This window comes from Callorhinus ursinus, unplaced genomic scaffold (assembly GCF_003265705.2).
Source record: "Callorhinus ursinus isolate GAN/ISIS: 27379988/994484 unplaced genomic scaffold, GSC_fseal_2.0 scaffold50, whole genome shotgun sequence".
Taxonomy (NCBI): domain Eukaryota; kingdom Metazoa; phylum Chordata; class Mammalia; order Carnivora; family Otariidae; genus Callorhinus; species Callorhinus ursinus.
Genome location: NW_027397112.1, coordinates 10,277,843 through 10,292,609, shown reverse-complemented (window position 1 = coordinate 10,292,609; position 14,767 = coordinate 10,277,843). Strand labels below are relative to the sequence as shown.

Genomic DNA, 14,767 nt, shown 5'->3' with positions numbered 1-14,767 from the left:
CTTACAGATTAAAGAAATCCCAAGGTTCTATCAATTTCCACAAAGGATGGAGAACAAGACCGTAATCTTGACCCTAATTTTTCAAACTGGAATTTTACTGATAGCTTAATAAAAAAAGAATAATCTAACCTTGTAAAGTTTTGATTTTATATAAATCTAAAGCTTCAATGGCAACAAAAATCTATACATAATAAAGATAAATCCATTAGAAGCCTAAGGAAATAATCTACTTCTTTAAATCATGTTACTAATTTGCACCAAAATTTTCATTTCCTACGTACAGGTGTTGAGGCTCCCCATGTTGAGCGACCTAAGTCTGTGAAGCTGACAAGGCTACTGAATGTTGTTATGAGTTGCACTGTGTCCCCAAAAAAGATATTTTAGACTCCTAATGTCCAGTATAGCAAAACTGGAGATAGGGTCTTTACAGAAGAAATCAAGTTAAAATGAGGTCACTGGGGTGGGCCCTAATCCAGTATGATTGTTGTCCTTTTTAAAAAGGAGAAATTTTAAACACAAAGACATGCACAGAGGGAGAACTCTATATAAAGACTGAGGTCATGTGGCCATGGGCCAAGGACCTACCAGAAGCTGGACGAGAGGCCCGAACAGATCCTGCCCCAGCACCTTCAGAGGGAGCATGTCCCTGCCCTCAGACTTCTAGCCTCCAGAACTGAGACACAACCCATTTCTGTTTTGTAAGCTACTCACTCTGTGTTACTCTGTTATGGGAGCCCTGGCAAACAGATGTCAGGAAGAGAATTAGCAGCCCGTGTTTACTGAGCACGTACCAAGTGTCAGTCGAAGCATTTTGCAGCAACAAACTCATTTAGTTCTCCCGAAGTCCACCCTGGGATCTAGATACTAGAATCATGCCCTTTTTACATATGAGGGCACCAAGGCTCTAAGAGGTTAAGGAATTTGCCCAACATCAGCCAGAGCCCTCACTCTTACCACCAGCCTATAAGGAACTATTATTAATGGTAATTATTGTCATAACTGTAGTAGTTCACTAAGCCAGATACCATGTCCCTTACAGCTATAATATCACAACAATCCTGTGAAATAAATGTTAATATTCTTTAATACAAAGGAGGACTCTGAATCTCAGAGAGATTAAGAAATTGCTCAAGATCGCACAACCAAGAACATGATAGTGTATCTAATTGCCAACATGAGGGAGTAAACAATGAAAATCTTTTTACTAAAACCTGAAGAGCAAATAAAAATTTTAAATGCCTGACCTTCCAACTCAATCCTAGAAATACACATCTATAAATTCAAAATTCTTCAAGATCTCAGGAGAATGTGTGTACTAGGTGACAGTACCCTTCAGCCACTGTTCAAGGGCTCTCTGCTCCCTCAGTGGTAGCCCTGGCTATTTATTTCTGACTTCCAGACACTGGAGGAGAAGAGATGTAAGGACCGAAATACTATTTTTTAAGGGTCTTTAAAATTTTGTATTAAATTTTTTAATTCCGATACAACTATCAAAAGTATAAAAAAATATAATACAGTGAGAAGTCTCCTTCCCACCCTGTTCTCTACCCACCCAGTTCCTAGACTTAACAGGTAACCAATGTCACCATTTTGTTTATTCTTCTAAAGTTTTTTTTAACGCATATATACCAAGCCAATACAAATTTCCTTTTCTCCTTCCTGCCTCCCGCAAAAACATCAAGGGTAACATACAACACACACTATTCTACATCTTGCTTTTATCACTTAACTATGTATCTTGGAGACCTTTCCATATCATATTGAATTATATTTTAATTCTGTCCTTTTGTCAAGAATACTTTTTTACTTGCCTTCCATCCCAGTTCAATCTAGCACTCAAGGCAACCAGCAGTCCGTAAAGCTACCTGAGAAGTGATGGTGGTACCACAGCACACGCCAGAGCCCACATATCCCTTCTCTCTGCTACCTCAGCTTCTCCTTGCTCTTTTCTCCAGCTTGCCCATTTCTCCTCCTCCTCCTTGTTCATCTTCCATCTCACCCATGCCCCAACCCTGACAACTGGACTTAGGAACATCATAGTGCTTAGTCATGGCTAGCAATGAAAAAACTGTAGATCCCTAATATATGGAAAGGGGTAAGTAATCTCCATGGGAATTTGTAATTAACAACACTGCCTTAAATTGAGGAGTGTTTGTTTGGAGTTCTTTTGCCTTTGTTAATTATCTTTCCTTTGGTACTCTGGTTTGTGAAAAGGGTGCGTAATGGCACTATTTTCTATACTCATGGAAACAAGCAATACTCAGGTCTAACATGATAGAACCAGAGTTCAGTCTGAAATAAGAGAATCAGAAATGAAGAGTAAGAGCTATAAAAAATGAACATTTTGGTTCCAAAGTATACATTTTAATTAATCTACCTTTTTTTTTACTTAAAAATAAGCAGCTGTAATCTGAAAATACATCTCAGAAATATTTTAAGGATATTCACAATGAAAAAGAATAAAGTTCTCTCTTCCTTTTAATTTTCTATCCTTTAAATTCAGTGCTATACTCTTCCTCCCAAAAGGTCTCCAACACAACAAATTTCAAGGTTTTTTTTTTTAAGGTAATAAAAGGAATAGGAAAATGTCAGCAAATAAAAAATTTGTTTAGACTCAGAAGAGGTTTCCCACTGATCAAAGGATTGATGGGGAACATAAAATTAAGGCAGCCACATAACTAAATTCTTAAGTAGGGTAACTCACATAGTACGGAACACTTGACTTCCATTCTGTTTTCCTGCCAAGCCAGAGGTCTTTCGTACAACTTTGGGGCTTACTGTGGAACTATATTGTAACATCCCAGGTTCAGAGATCTAGAGTTAAATCTTAAACATCATATATATGTTAAATAGCAGGACCCTATGTACCTAATACATTAGTTAAAACTAAGGTGACTAAAAAATAAAATCCGATATACTGATCTCAATTTCCTTAAGTTTCTAGAGAACTAGTACCCATTCATATCCCCTTGCCTACTTCCTAAAGATAACAGGGGCCACCAGATCCTGGCACTAAACACTTGGTACCAAAGAGAAATACTCTTGTACAAGGTCCTTCAATTCTTATGGGTTCAGGACTTCTGCCTAGATTCCCCATGCAACCCCTCCAACTCTACAAGCAGAATGGCTCGAAACTGTGTCACTTTGGCTTCCTTTATACTAATATAAGCACTCCTTATCCAAAAATAGCAGCTGGAACATAAATGAAGATGAGAATTCAGTCTACATTTACCTAAAGATTTTCCCACAGTCCCATATTTAAGTTACCCAGACTGCATTATTCGCTAATTTATTCACTGCATTAACTTAGAATTCCACAGGACAGACTACCACACAACAGTCTTAATTAACTACACTAGTATCTAGCTCCGAAGGAAGGCAACCGGCGCCCTCCCGGTAAAGTTTTACCCTCTGTTTAGTCCTAATGGAAAGTCCTTTGGCCACCTCTACAAGAGATTGGAAGGAAGCAAGAGACTGGAGAACCATCATTATCAATGAGGACTTTTTCACCTAAAGATCATCTGTCCACACTGCCCAAGAAGTTTATCCTGTGAGATGAAACTTGGCACAAAATGCTAGCTGTTGAAAAAAACAGGTAAATTCGAGTGCAAAGGACTAGGGGGCAGCAGGAAGACTCTCCAACAGAGTTGTACACAGAAACCAACAGGTCTTAGAATGTTCTAATCTACTATACGAAGTCTCTTTTCTTTTTTTTTTTTTTAAAGATTTTATTCATTTGTGTATTTGAGAGATAGAGAGAGCATATGAGAGGGGGGAGCACATGAGAGGGGGGAGGGTCAGAGGGAGAAGCAGACTCCCTGCCGAGCAGGGAGCCCGATGCGGGACTTGATCCCGGGACTCCAGGATCATGACCTGAGCCTCAAGTAAACAAATGGTTAATGACACATCTTTTGTAACATATGAATCAGCTACAGATTTCCAAGAGTGGGACACACCCTAGTACCTATGACTCTTAAGTACCTGCTTGAAAGTGGACCTGGATGTCTGATTGCCAATCCATCCTACTGAGACTGGAACAGAACTTTACAACTATGTGGGTTGTCATCATTTAAAGTTAAAAAGTAAACACATCATTATAATGGAAGTTAATTCAAGAACTTCATTAATACTTTAACACCAATAATCAAGAACAGTAGCAATACAAAGTAAGGAGTAACCAATCAGTCCTAGAAGTAAACACAATAGTACTTTTGGAGGGGAAAGGAGTGTCAGGTAAAAGGATTGAAGAACTGCAAATTCAAGGATTCGAATATTCTTAATTCTAAAGAAAAATAAAATGAGAACTTGAATTTTAAAAATAACACATCCTACCTTGAGAGGCATCCAAATAGCATTCATAGTGTCAGAAGAGTTCAGACAATACTCAGAAACGAGCAAGAAGGGAATCTTAGTAATCCCTCAGTCACCAAGTATGAGCAGGTAGGAAAATTTTTTGTTTGAAGAAGGTATCTGAAAGAGAGGACTGTCAATTAGACTAAAAACTAATCAAGAGTAACCAAATACTTTAAGCTATCAGGACAGAAATTCAAAGTACTATTTGCATCACCATCCTAAAAAGAGGTAGAGATCACAGTCCCCTTAGAAAAGGGCAAATGTGTCTATGTATATCTCCATGTATATGTAGAACTATATTTTACATAAAATGTGGATTAAATGTCTAACACATGTTTTAGATAATATAAAATTGCTTATCAAATAATCAGAAAACCAAAATCCCTGATTAAAAAATGACTATTCAGGGGACTTCAAAAACATTATTGAAAAGTGATGTTAACTGACCATCTAAAAAGACCCTTGCCACATTTAATTTTATTTGATAAGTTAAAACCTCTCTGACCATTCTGATAGTCCTAAATTTTATTAAATTTGAGTTTCAGAGCCCATTCTACGTGAAAAAGAAAATCTATTCTTGTCTGATATGCTACAAGCAAATAAAAGACGCTTCTTTCCTAGAGATCTTTAAAAGCAGACCAAACAACTTAATTTTGAGTTTGGGAGGGAGGTAAGTTTGCGTGGAGGAAGGAGGATCGATTAAATGACCTCTTGTAGGATCCTTGTTCAAGTCTTAGGCCTGAATGAAAATTCCAGCTTAACCAGTTACTGCTTCGCTTAAAATGGAGGCTTGCCCGAGTAGGGACAAAAATAACAGCACACCCCCCCCCCCCGCCCCGTAAAATAAATTTGAAAAATCAAAGACTACAATACCCTCGTTTTTAAGAAAAATTAAAAATAAAAACCTCTGGAGTTGATTTGTTCTTGCTATGCGCTTGTCACTTCTGCTTCGAAGACTTGGCATCACTTTCCTTACCAATCATCGGATTTTTGGGGGGGTTGGGGGGCGCAAAGGTGGGGAGGAGTTTGACTGTTGATCTAAGTCTCAGGAGGTTTAATAGCCCCTCCATGATCCCCACCGCAAAAGCCAAGGAGAGAAGAGAAAGGGGAGAGCCCGAGTTCCCACCCCTCCCCCCGCCTTGGACCCTAGTCCCAAACGAACCCCCCCCTTCCCGCAGTGGGGCGACTCCTTCTGCCCCATTCCCATTGTTAGGACGGGGGCGAGTGGGGGAGTGGGCTCAGGGCAGGGGCGCCTGCGGCCGTTGCCCCGGCTTGCCTCAGGAGGGGCGGCCCGCGGGATGCAGCTTCCCTTCCTCCCCGCGTCGGTCCGTCCCACCTCGGTACGGCCTGGCGCCCCGGGCTCTGCTCGGCGCCCCTGGCCCCGGGCCCGGCCCCGGCCCGCCCCCGGGCAGCCAGGCCCCCCGGCCCCCCGGCCCGCAGCCCGCAGCCCGCAGCCCAGGCCTAAGGGTGGGCGTGGGGCGGGGGTCCCGGTGCCCCACACACGCGTCCCCGCTCCCCCAGCCCAGCCGCTTCCAGGGGCCTCGGCGGCGCCCGCTCCCCGGGCCCTTCGGCCCGCCGCCTCCAGGCCGGGCCGCCCCCTCGGGCTCCCACGCTCGGGGCCGCCTCCCCTTCCCCATCATCACCCCTACCGACTCGTGCCCCCACCCCCCCGGGCACCAGTGCCAACGGCGGCTCCCCCGGCCCCGGACCTACCTGCACGGCTCAACCAAGCCTAGAAGTGGGGGCGGGGAATCTTCCGCCCTCCTCTGTCTCCCATTGGCCCTTCCGGGGCACATCGTGAGCGCCATTGGTTGATCGAGGATGTCCGTCAGAGCGCTGGGGCGGGACAGAGGGGGGAGAGAGAGGGATGCTGGTGTCTCGGCGTCTCAGTCTCTGTGTATCTCGCTGTCTCTGTCTCTGTCTCGGCTCTTGGAAACGACAGACATATGGACAAGAGGACGGGAAGGGGGGCCGAGGTGGGAGGAATAGAAATAGGAACCCCGGCAGAGCTTCCCACCGGTCTGCCACTCAACCCCCCCTACCTAAGTGCCCTGTAGATCCTCTTCTCCATCACCCCCAACCCCGGCCCCTCACCCCTGTAGGTTCCTCATCCAGGAAGCGACGTGATGAAAACTCGATGCCGGAAGGCCATAGGGGGAGATTTTTTTATATGTACATAAAATATACACATACCAATACTTATATATAAAGTCAAACACATATGTGGTCATGAGGGCCTGGAGAGGAAAGGGCACTCATCTTACAGACAGGGAAGGACTTGAGATAAAGCCAAAAATAAGAAGGAATCAAAAATCACTCTTAAGAGCTAGTAACAGTGGTTTCCTCCTGGGAGGGGAACTGAGTGCCTAGGAGACCAGATGGGAGGAAGACTTGTGTTCCCCAGCACATCCTTTTGTATCTTTTGATTTTTGTACCATTCACAAAGATTCCAGTTTTTTTTTTAATTAATTGATTTATACTTTTAAATAATTCCAAAGCCACAAAACCAGGGGGACAGACAGGAAGATCATCCAGGCAAAGTGGGACAACATGCAGATGTGGGGAGGAATCTTAGTTTTTAATATGTTCCTTCCAGATATCAGGGATAAAAGCAAGTGGAGGTGTCCCAGAGGCAGCTGGGGCTATGGAATGAGGGAGAGAGTGGGCAATCAGGACTAGGGGAGATTTCCAGTTCTCCACCTAATATGGTGGTCTATGACATGCTAAAGGATAAACTCCCCATAGAAGTGTAAAAACACACCCACAGTGACAGTCAATGAAAAGAAACAAAGACGATGAGTGACATAAGAAAAACCATACATATTGAAGAGGCATGAAAATTAAGAAAATAGACTAATAAAACCATGAGAGCCTCACGGGCCTTGAGGTTCACTTCAGGAACCCTCTTTAAGCTCCTTCAAGAAGAAAGAAAGCCAAAAAAATGCAGGAAGGCAGAGTTCTTAACGTTTTCAAACCATGGACCCTTTTGGCATTCTGGTGAAGCACATGGACCTCTTCTCAGAATATTTTAAATGCATAAGAAACATACCTACAAATTCAAAGGAAACCAATTATATTTTTTTAAATTTTTTATTGTTATGTTAATCACCATACATTACATCATTAGTTCTTGATGTAGTGTTCCACGATTCATTGTTTGTGCATAACACCCAGTGCTCCACGCAGAACGTGCCCTCTTTAATACCCATCACCAGGCTAACCCATCCCCCACCCTCCTCCCCTCTAGAACCCTCAGTTTGTTTTTCAGAGTCCATCGTCTCTCATGGTTGGTCTCCCCCTCCGACTTACTCCCCTTCGTTCTTCCCCTCCTGCTATCTTCTTCTTTTTCTTTTTTCTTAACATATGTTGCATTATTTGTTTCAGAAGTACAGATCTGTGATTCAACAGTCTTGCACAATTCACAGCGCTCACCATAGCACATACCCTCCCCAATGTCTATCACCCAGCCACCCCATCCCTTCCACCCCCTGCCACTCCAGCACAAAGGAAACCAATTATATTAAAACACAATTTTTAAAATATTTTTAGAAGTGTGATATAGAGGGCACCTGAGTGGCTCAGTCGGTTAAGCGTCTGCCTTCGGCTCAGGTCATGATCCCAGGGTCCTGGGATCGAGCCCGGCATCCAGCTCCCTGCTCTTTGGGGAGCCTGCTTCTCCCTCTCCCTCTGCCTGCCACTCCCTCTGCTTATGCTCTCTCTCTCTCTCTCTGTCAAATAAATAAATAAAATCTTTAAAAAAAAGTGTGATATAGTAATATATATGCTTCATATTAATGTATTAAATAATAAGATCTAATGGCAGGCCTAATCACCGTAATTTTGAGGCAGTAGGTGAGGATAAATAATATTTCAAGATACTTGCAACGACTGTCATGTATCAGGAAAATATCTGTGATTTCTATTAGTGACAAGATCACAGTTACTGCTAATACTGCTTGATTTATTTTCTCCACTCGGAATTGAAGGTAATGCTAATTTTCATTAGACCTTAACACAAATAAAGGCATATTACTTTTCTTGATCTAAGTTCATGAATTTCCTAACCTGTGGATCACAGGTTAAAAAACGATACCCTAGAGCACTTGGGTGGTTCAGTCGGTTAAGTGTCTGCCTTCAGCTCAGATCATGAGCTCAGGATCATGGGATCCAGCCACATCAGGCTCCACATCAGTGCGGGGTCTGCTTGAGATCCTTCCCCACCCGCCCACCCTGCTCATGCATGTGTGCTCTCTCTCCCTCTAAAATTAATAAATAAATAAAATCTTTTTAAAAAAAGATCTGTATCAGCTAAGAAAAAATATTTTCTCTGAATTGATTAATTTTGCTTAAATCAGCCTGAGAAAACATCTTTAATTCAGCTCCTTATTTCATATATCTGCAAAATGGGGGAAAAAATAGTACCTATCTCCTAGGGTTTTAAATTAGTCGATACATATAATAGATATAAAATATACCTGACATAGGCTAAACACTCAATTTTTAACTATTATTATTATTATTTTATTTGGCATCTTGTAATCCAGGTCATTCCATGAAAGTTGGTTGTATGATTATTTGTATTAATGACAGATATAATAGCAAATGAAAAGCAAAAAGGGGTTAACTGAGAACACTTGTTTTTCATTTAATGCTTCAAAATTAGAATACTCCACTTCTGCCAGTTACATTTTCCTTCCTCTAGTGGAGAAAAACATCAGTGCCTCTTTAAAGGATTGTAAATTCAGAAAAATATTTTGGCTACTCATATTACAAAAGGGCTAATTTCCATAATTCTGTATCTAAAGACTTTCTACCAATCAATAAAGACCAGCAATCCTCGTACAGTGCTAGTGAGAATGTAAACTAGTCTTTGGAAGACTGATATAACCTAAGAAAATTTAAGATATGCATACTCTATTCCAGCAGTCCCACTACTAGATATATATTATAAGGAAATGCCGAATTTTAAGGGTTGGAATTACTGTACAACACTATTCATAGCAGCATTATTCCTCAACGCCCCAGACTAGAAACATCCCAAATGTCTACCAAGCATAAAACGGTTAAAACATGGTATATATATCATGTATATATGGATATATATATATAATGAAGATTAACAAACTATGGTTATATTCAACAACACGAATAAATTCTTACAAAGGTAATATTGAACACACACAAAAAGCAAGATACAAAATATGTATATATATAGTCTGATTCCATTTATATAAAGTTCAAAAGCAGGCAAAACTAAACCGTACTGTTGGGGGATGCATATGTAGGTGGTAAAATTCTAAGGTAAAGGAAGTGAACACAAGTAAAGTCATGAGAGTCAGTAGGGGGCAGACAGAGTTTTGTTTAATTGGGAGTGGGGGTTCTCAGGGGCTGGTAATGTTCTACTTTTTGATCAGGTAATGGGTACACAAGTGTTTGCTCTATAACTATTTGTTCAAATGCACCAAAAAAAAGTTTTATATGTTCTTCTGTGTGCATGTTATATTTCACAATGAAAATATTTTTTAGAACAGCATCTCTTTAGAAAAATCAACAAAGGATATGACAAATTTCATAAAGAGGAAAATAGTAAAGGCTCTTAAAGATGTTCAACTTCTTTAAAAGACATGCATTTAAAGCTCCACTATTTTCATCTTACAAGTCATGAAGATAAACAACATTTGCTAATACTTTGTGTTGGCAGTGGAGGAAGAAATAGCTATTTTCATGTATCACTGGAGAAAATATAAGTTGTTCCAATATCTATGGAGGGCAATTAGGCAATAGCCATCAAAATTATAAATGCAAATACCCTTTAAGTCAGCAATCCTATCTCTAGACATGTATTCATTTATTCCCCAAATAGTTATTGAGTACCTACTATGTAACAGGCACTGTTTTACACTCTAGAACTTAATTTACTGATATATTCTCTGAAAAGTCTGGAAACATGGGGCTGTTTATTTCATTCTTATCATGAGGTGGTTTATGAGGAAGAAGGCTTGAATCTCAGCCAGAGAATATACTGAGGATTAGATCAGAGCACCTTAAATAAAGTGAAAAAAGTATAATAAATTGTTTCCCTACTTTCAAATTTTTAGATAATCTGTATAAACACAGTTATCGGTTTATTTTTAATTGTTTATCATAACAAAAGATGAAGAAAATAAAAGTTAAGTGCCCGTCATTATAGGACTGGTTAAATAAATTATGATTTGAACCCTGCTCTGTCACCAGGGCAGGCAGGCTTCATTGGTATGCCACCTGTGCAAGCACACAGGGTCCCACACTCAGAATGACCCCCCAACACACACACACACACACACACACACACACACACACACACACACACTCTATGGCCACCATTTTGAAACTCTTAACAATTTTACTTTTGAACTTGTATTTTGTATGTGAAGTATGATGGGGCATGAAGCAAATGCATGAGCAGAGGACATGGGCACAATGAGGTGTCATCATTCCTTGCCACCCCATTCACAAATAGCATTGGTGATGCCCCATGAACACAGAATTCTGGAGGGCCCGTGAGGCATAGGAGCTCGGCAAAACTCAAAGTGAGTGCAAGATAAGCCTGTTACATAGATGACTGAATAAGCCCTGAGAGGCCATGCTTTCCATTCAAACTGGAACTTGCTTCAAACCCAGAAGGAAGACGTATTCTAAGAAACATGGAAAACCAAGGACCCGTATCTTATCTATTCTTACTGGTATTACTTCTCTGTATGAGCGCATCTCTCAGCTAAAAATGACACAGAAGGAAAAGGCAGACAAGTCAACCCCGAGTTCCTTACCCTTTCAGTCCTTCCTTCCTCATCTGTAAGTGGAAAGCGGGGTGTTGGTAGAATGTGTGTGTATCAAAAAGAGAAATCAAAACATTTGAGTTACTTTATCCAGAGTCCCCACTGTCCTGGTAAGAACAAAATACATGTGCAAGTACAAGCTACAAAATACAAATTATATCATTTTGATGGTTCAACATAGGAGTTAAATGTCTTTAAAAATGGCATCACACAATATAAAGACAAATGGTAAAATTCATACTAATGATTTAAATTTTTAATTGTTCTTTACTTAGATGATGTCACAAATGAAAAACACAGTCAAGACAGAGACCATGAAAGAAAAGAAAAGGCTTTATACATTTTAGTATCTTTAATGGTATCTCTTTCCTGCATTTTGAATAAAGGGGTCCACATTTTCATTTTGCATTGAGTTCCTCAAATTAGGTCCTGTCCATTGTTTACTGATTTTGTGACTTTGGGGGCGCCAGGGTGGCTCAGTCGGTTAAGTGGCTACCTTGGGCTCAGGTCACAATCCCGGGGTCCTGGGATCAAGTCCCACATCCAGCTCTTCGCTCAGCGGGGAGCCTGCTTCTCCCTCTCCCTCTGCTGCTCCCCCTGCTTGTGCTCTCTCACTCTCTCTCTCTCTCTGTCAAATAAATAAATAAAATCTTTAAAAACAATTTTTTTTACATTGGGCAAGTTATTTAACTTTTTAAAGATTTTGTTTATTTATTTGACAAAGAGAGAGCACAAGCAGGCGGAGCTGCAGAGAGAGGGAGAAGCAGGCTCCCCGCTGAGCGGGGAGCCCGATGTGGGGCTCGATCCCAGGACCCCAGGATCATGACCTGAGCTGAAGGCAGCCGGCTTAACCAACTGAGCCACCCAGGCGCCCCGGGTGAGTTATTTAAATGCTGGGTGCCTGTATTTGCCTCTCTGCAAAATAGGATTTAATAATCATACCTATCTTATAGTATTGTTGAGAGGATTAAATACACTAATTAAAGACGATTAGAGTAGTATTTAGCTACTACCTAAGTATTAAATGTTATGATTATTGCTGTGTTTCTATTAGCAAATATACAATGGAATAGTATCCAGCCATTAAAAAAAAAGGAAGTCCTACCTTCACGTCCTGCTAGAGAGTTATCTCTGAAATATATTAAGTGAGAAAACAAAAAAAGTACCAAACAATGTTTATGACATGATTCCATTCATGGAAGAAAGGAGAGGAAAACATGTCTCTACGTATATACTTGTATACTCTTAAAACATGTTCCTGGAAGGATATACGAATAACACTGTTTGCCTCCAAGGAGAAGAAAACAAGCCACTGGAAGATGAGGTAAGGGAAGGATTTTTCTCTCTTTAAGCTTTTGAACCATGTCTAAGTGTCATTTATTAAAAAAAAAATAAATCAGGTAAAACATTCTAAATGTCTTCTATATTTTAGTTTGCACAATGCACTGCCAGACACAGAAGCACAACTAAATAAATAATTGTTGGTCAAAATATTTCTTAAAAATTATAGAGGGATACCCACAGGTATCTAATGTGACATCCCAAAGTCAGAACAGGAGCTTAAATTCTAAACCACACTATCTAAAGTAAACTTGGACTTTCCATCCTTTTTTTTTTTTTTTTTTAGTTTCCATACATAAAAAGTTATACAGTACTTTACAGAGCAACTAAGAGAAAATCTCTGTGACTAGGCAGAGCAGACGAGGTTAAGGAGCTTGTGCTAGTCCCCGATCGTTTGGTTGGCACTGGACTGAGGTGCCTAACCCCGCTAGGTTCTGTGCTGGAGAAGCTGCAGTGAGCGGGGAAAGCCAAGTGTCATCCCTACTAAGTAATTATGCTAATCTGTGTTGAGAATCAGGGTAACGGAGGTTCCAGTGACCATGGGTGCAGATCTTATTTTTGACTCCTTTATTAATCCTCCAATTGCCTCTAGAGCTTACAACATAATAATAACGGCTCATGTTTTCTAGTCAAAGATGACACACCTGAACCATTATAAAAAAGATCCGTTCCTTAAGTTTGATGGATCCATTCACCTGCATCTGTGGGCATCACTGTGATCAATCAGTCTGTGAACGTCAGGAGTGGGGGGTGTGGTTCGGGGCCATGTAATACACTAACAGTAAGTTCCAGAGCAGTGGTTTTACTGTGTAGGATCTGAGGCATTTTTTTTTTTAAGTAATCTCTATACCCAACGTGGGGCTCAGACCTACAATCCTGAGATCAAGAGTCACAGGCTCCACCAGACTGAGCCAGCCAGGTGCCCCTGAGGCAAATATTTAATGACTGTATGCCTCAGTTTTCTCAATACTAATACCTACCTCCTAGGGTTGTTGTGAAGATTAACACAGGTCAAGTCTTGCACATAGTAGGTGCTCAGTGCAGGCTGGCTGATGCTGGTGTTGTTCAGGTCTTAGGACTCCGGCCGTCTGAATTAAAATATAAGAGAGAAGATCCTGAGTTGTACACACGGGTCCCCATGTCCATTCATTTGTATTGATTTTCCTTTACAATATCACCTCTTTGTCATTTCCTTTTATTCTTCCTGTCATCAACTTAGTTAAGAGATCATTTGGCAATGATATTCAGTAGGGCTGGAGTAAAACGCAAGTAGTTATAGTATACATTGACTCTATTTATTCCCAAGTAATAGCACAGGTCACGGGGTTCTCCCCCAGGAATCCTAGTAGCTGACTGCTGCTTGCTTTTAGCAATTAGGTTTCTGTCCATCTCAACCTCAGTAGTCCTTACGAATATCGTTATTGAGCACCTACTCTGTGCCAGGCACTGCCAAGACCCTGACATGCAATGAGAAGACAGTGCCCCTGCCTTCAAAGCATACACAGAGATGGGCAAGACAGGAACAGGCGCAGCCACTAGACTGGGATAAGGGCTGAGATAAAGGGAACTGCAGGGGTGAAGTGGGAGAGAGAAAGCATAGGGGCACTAGCATGTGCAAAGCCCAGAAGATAAAAGACAGCAACCACTTTCCAGAAATTGATAGCTCAGTATGGCGGAAGCATGGCGTTCAAAAAAGGAAACCGGAAGACATTAAGTAGGATTAGTGGTTCTCGAACTTGAATGTGCATAAAAGCAGCCTCCTGGGCTTCATCCCTAGAGATTCTGATTTAGTAGGTTGTAGCAAGGGTACCAGCAAGTGCTGTTGGTCTGAGGGCCGTCCTCTGAGAAGCACTGATGGGAAGAAGGGTAGGGTCAACTTGCAGAGAGCTTGAGTATTATGCACAGAGAGACATATGTGCTTCTCCCTTAGCGGGGGTGGGGGGGGCTGCGGAGCTCCTCTGAGGAGTTTAAGCCTCCAAGAGACATGGTCACAGTTACCTTTTAGGAAAATGACTCTGCATGCCACATGAAAAACTCAAGAGAAAGCAAGACTGGAGTCAGGGAGAGCCGTCAGGGGCCGCTGCAGAAAACCCAGTGGAGGAATCACAAGGATCTGAAATAAGACATTGTCAGTTACCCATTGACCTGGGTGGCAGCAGCTAATACTTTTGCCCTTAAATGTTTTTGATGAATGTCCCTTGGGTAGCTGCCTCCACTTTGGGAGAGTTCGAGTTAGGAGAAAGAAATGTGAGCCCTTC

The 14,767-nt window shown here is 41.4% G+C and overlaps 1 protein-coding gene across 3 annotated transcripts in view; it reads right to left on the bottom strand.

Moving 5' to 3' along the window:
• KANSL1 (KAT8 regulatory NSL complex subunit 1) overlaps positions 1-6,121 on the bottom strand; it is a 179,595-nt gene extending 173,474 nt beyond the window's left edge. The window contains exons 1-2 of one of the 3 annotated variants that reach the window (XM_025890027.2): positions 6,067-6,121; positions 4,333-4,470 (exon numbers count right to left, since the gene is read on the bottom strand). The gene's annotated coding sequence lies outside the window, so the exon portion shown is untranslated. Of the gene's footprint in view, positions 1-4,332; positions 4,471-5,258; positions 5,427-6,066 lie in introns of those variants that run through there. The other 2 variants (XM_073883116.1, XM_025890028.2) reach the window with 2 other exon arrangements.
• Positions 6,122-14,767: the final 8,646 nt, after the last annotated feature.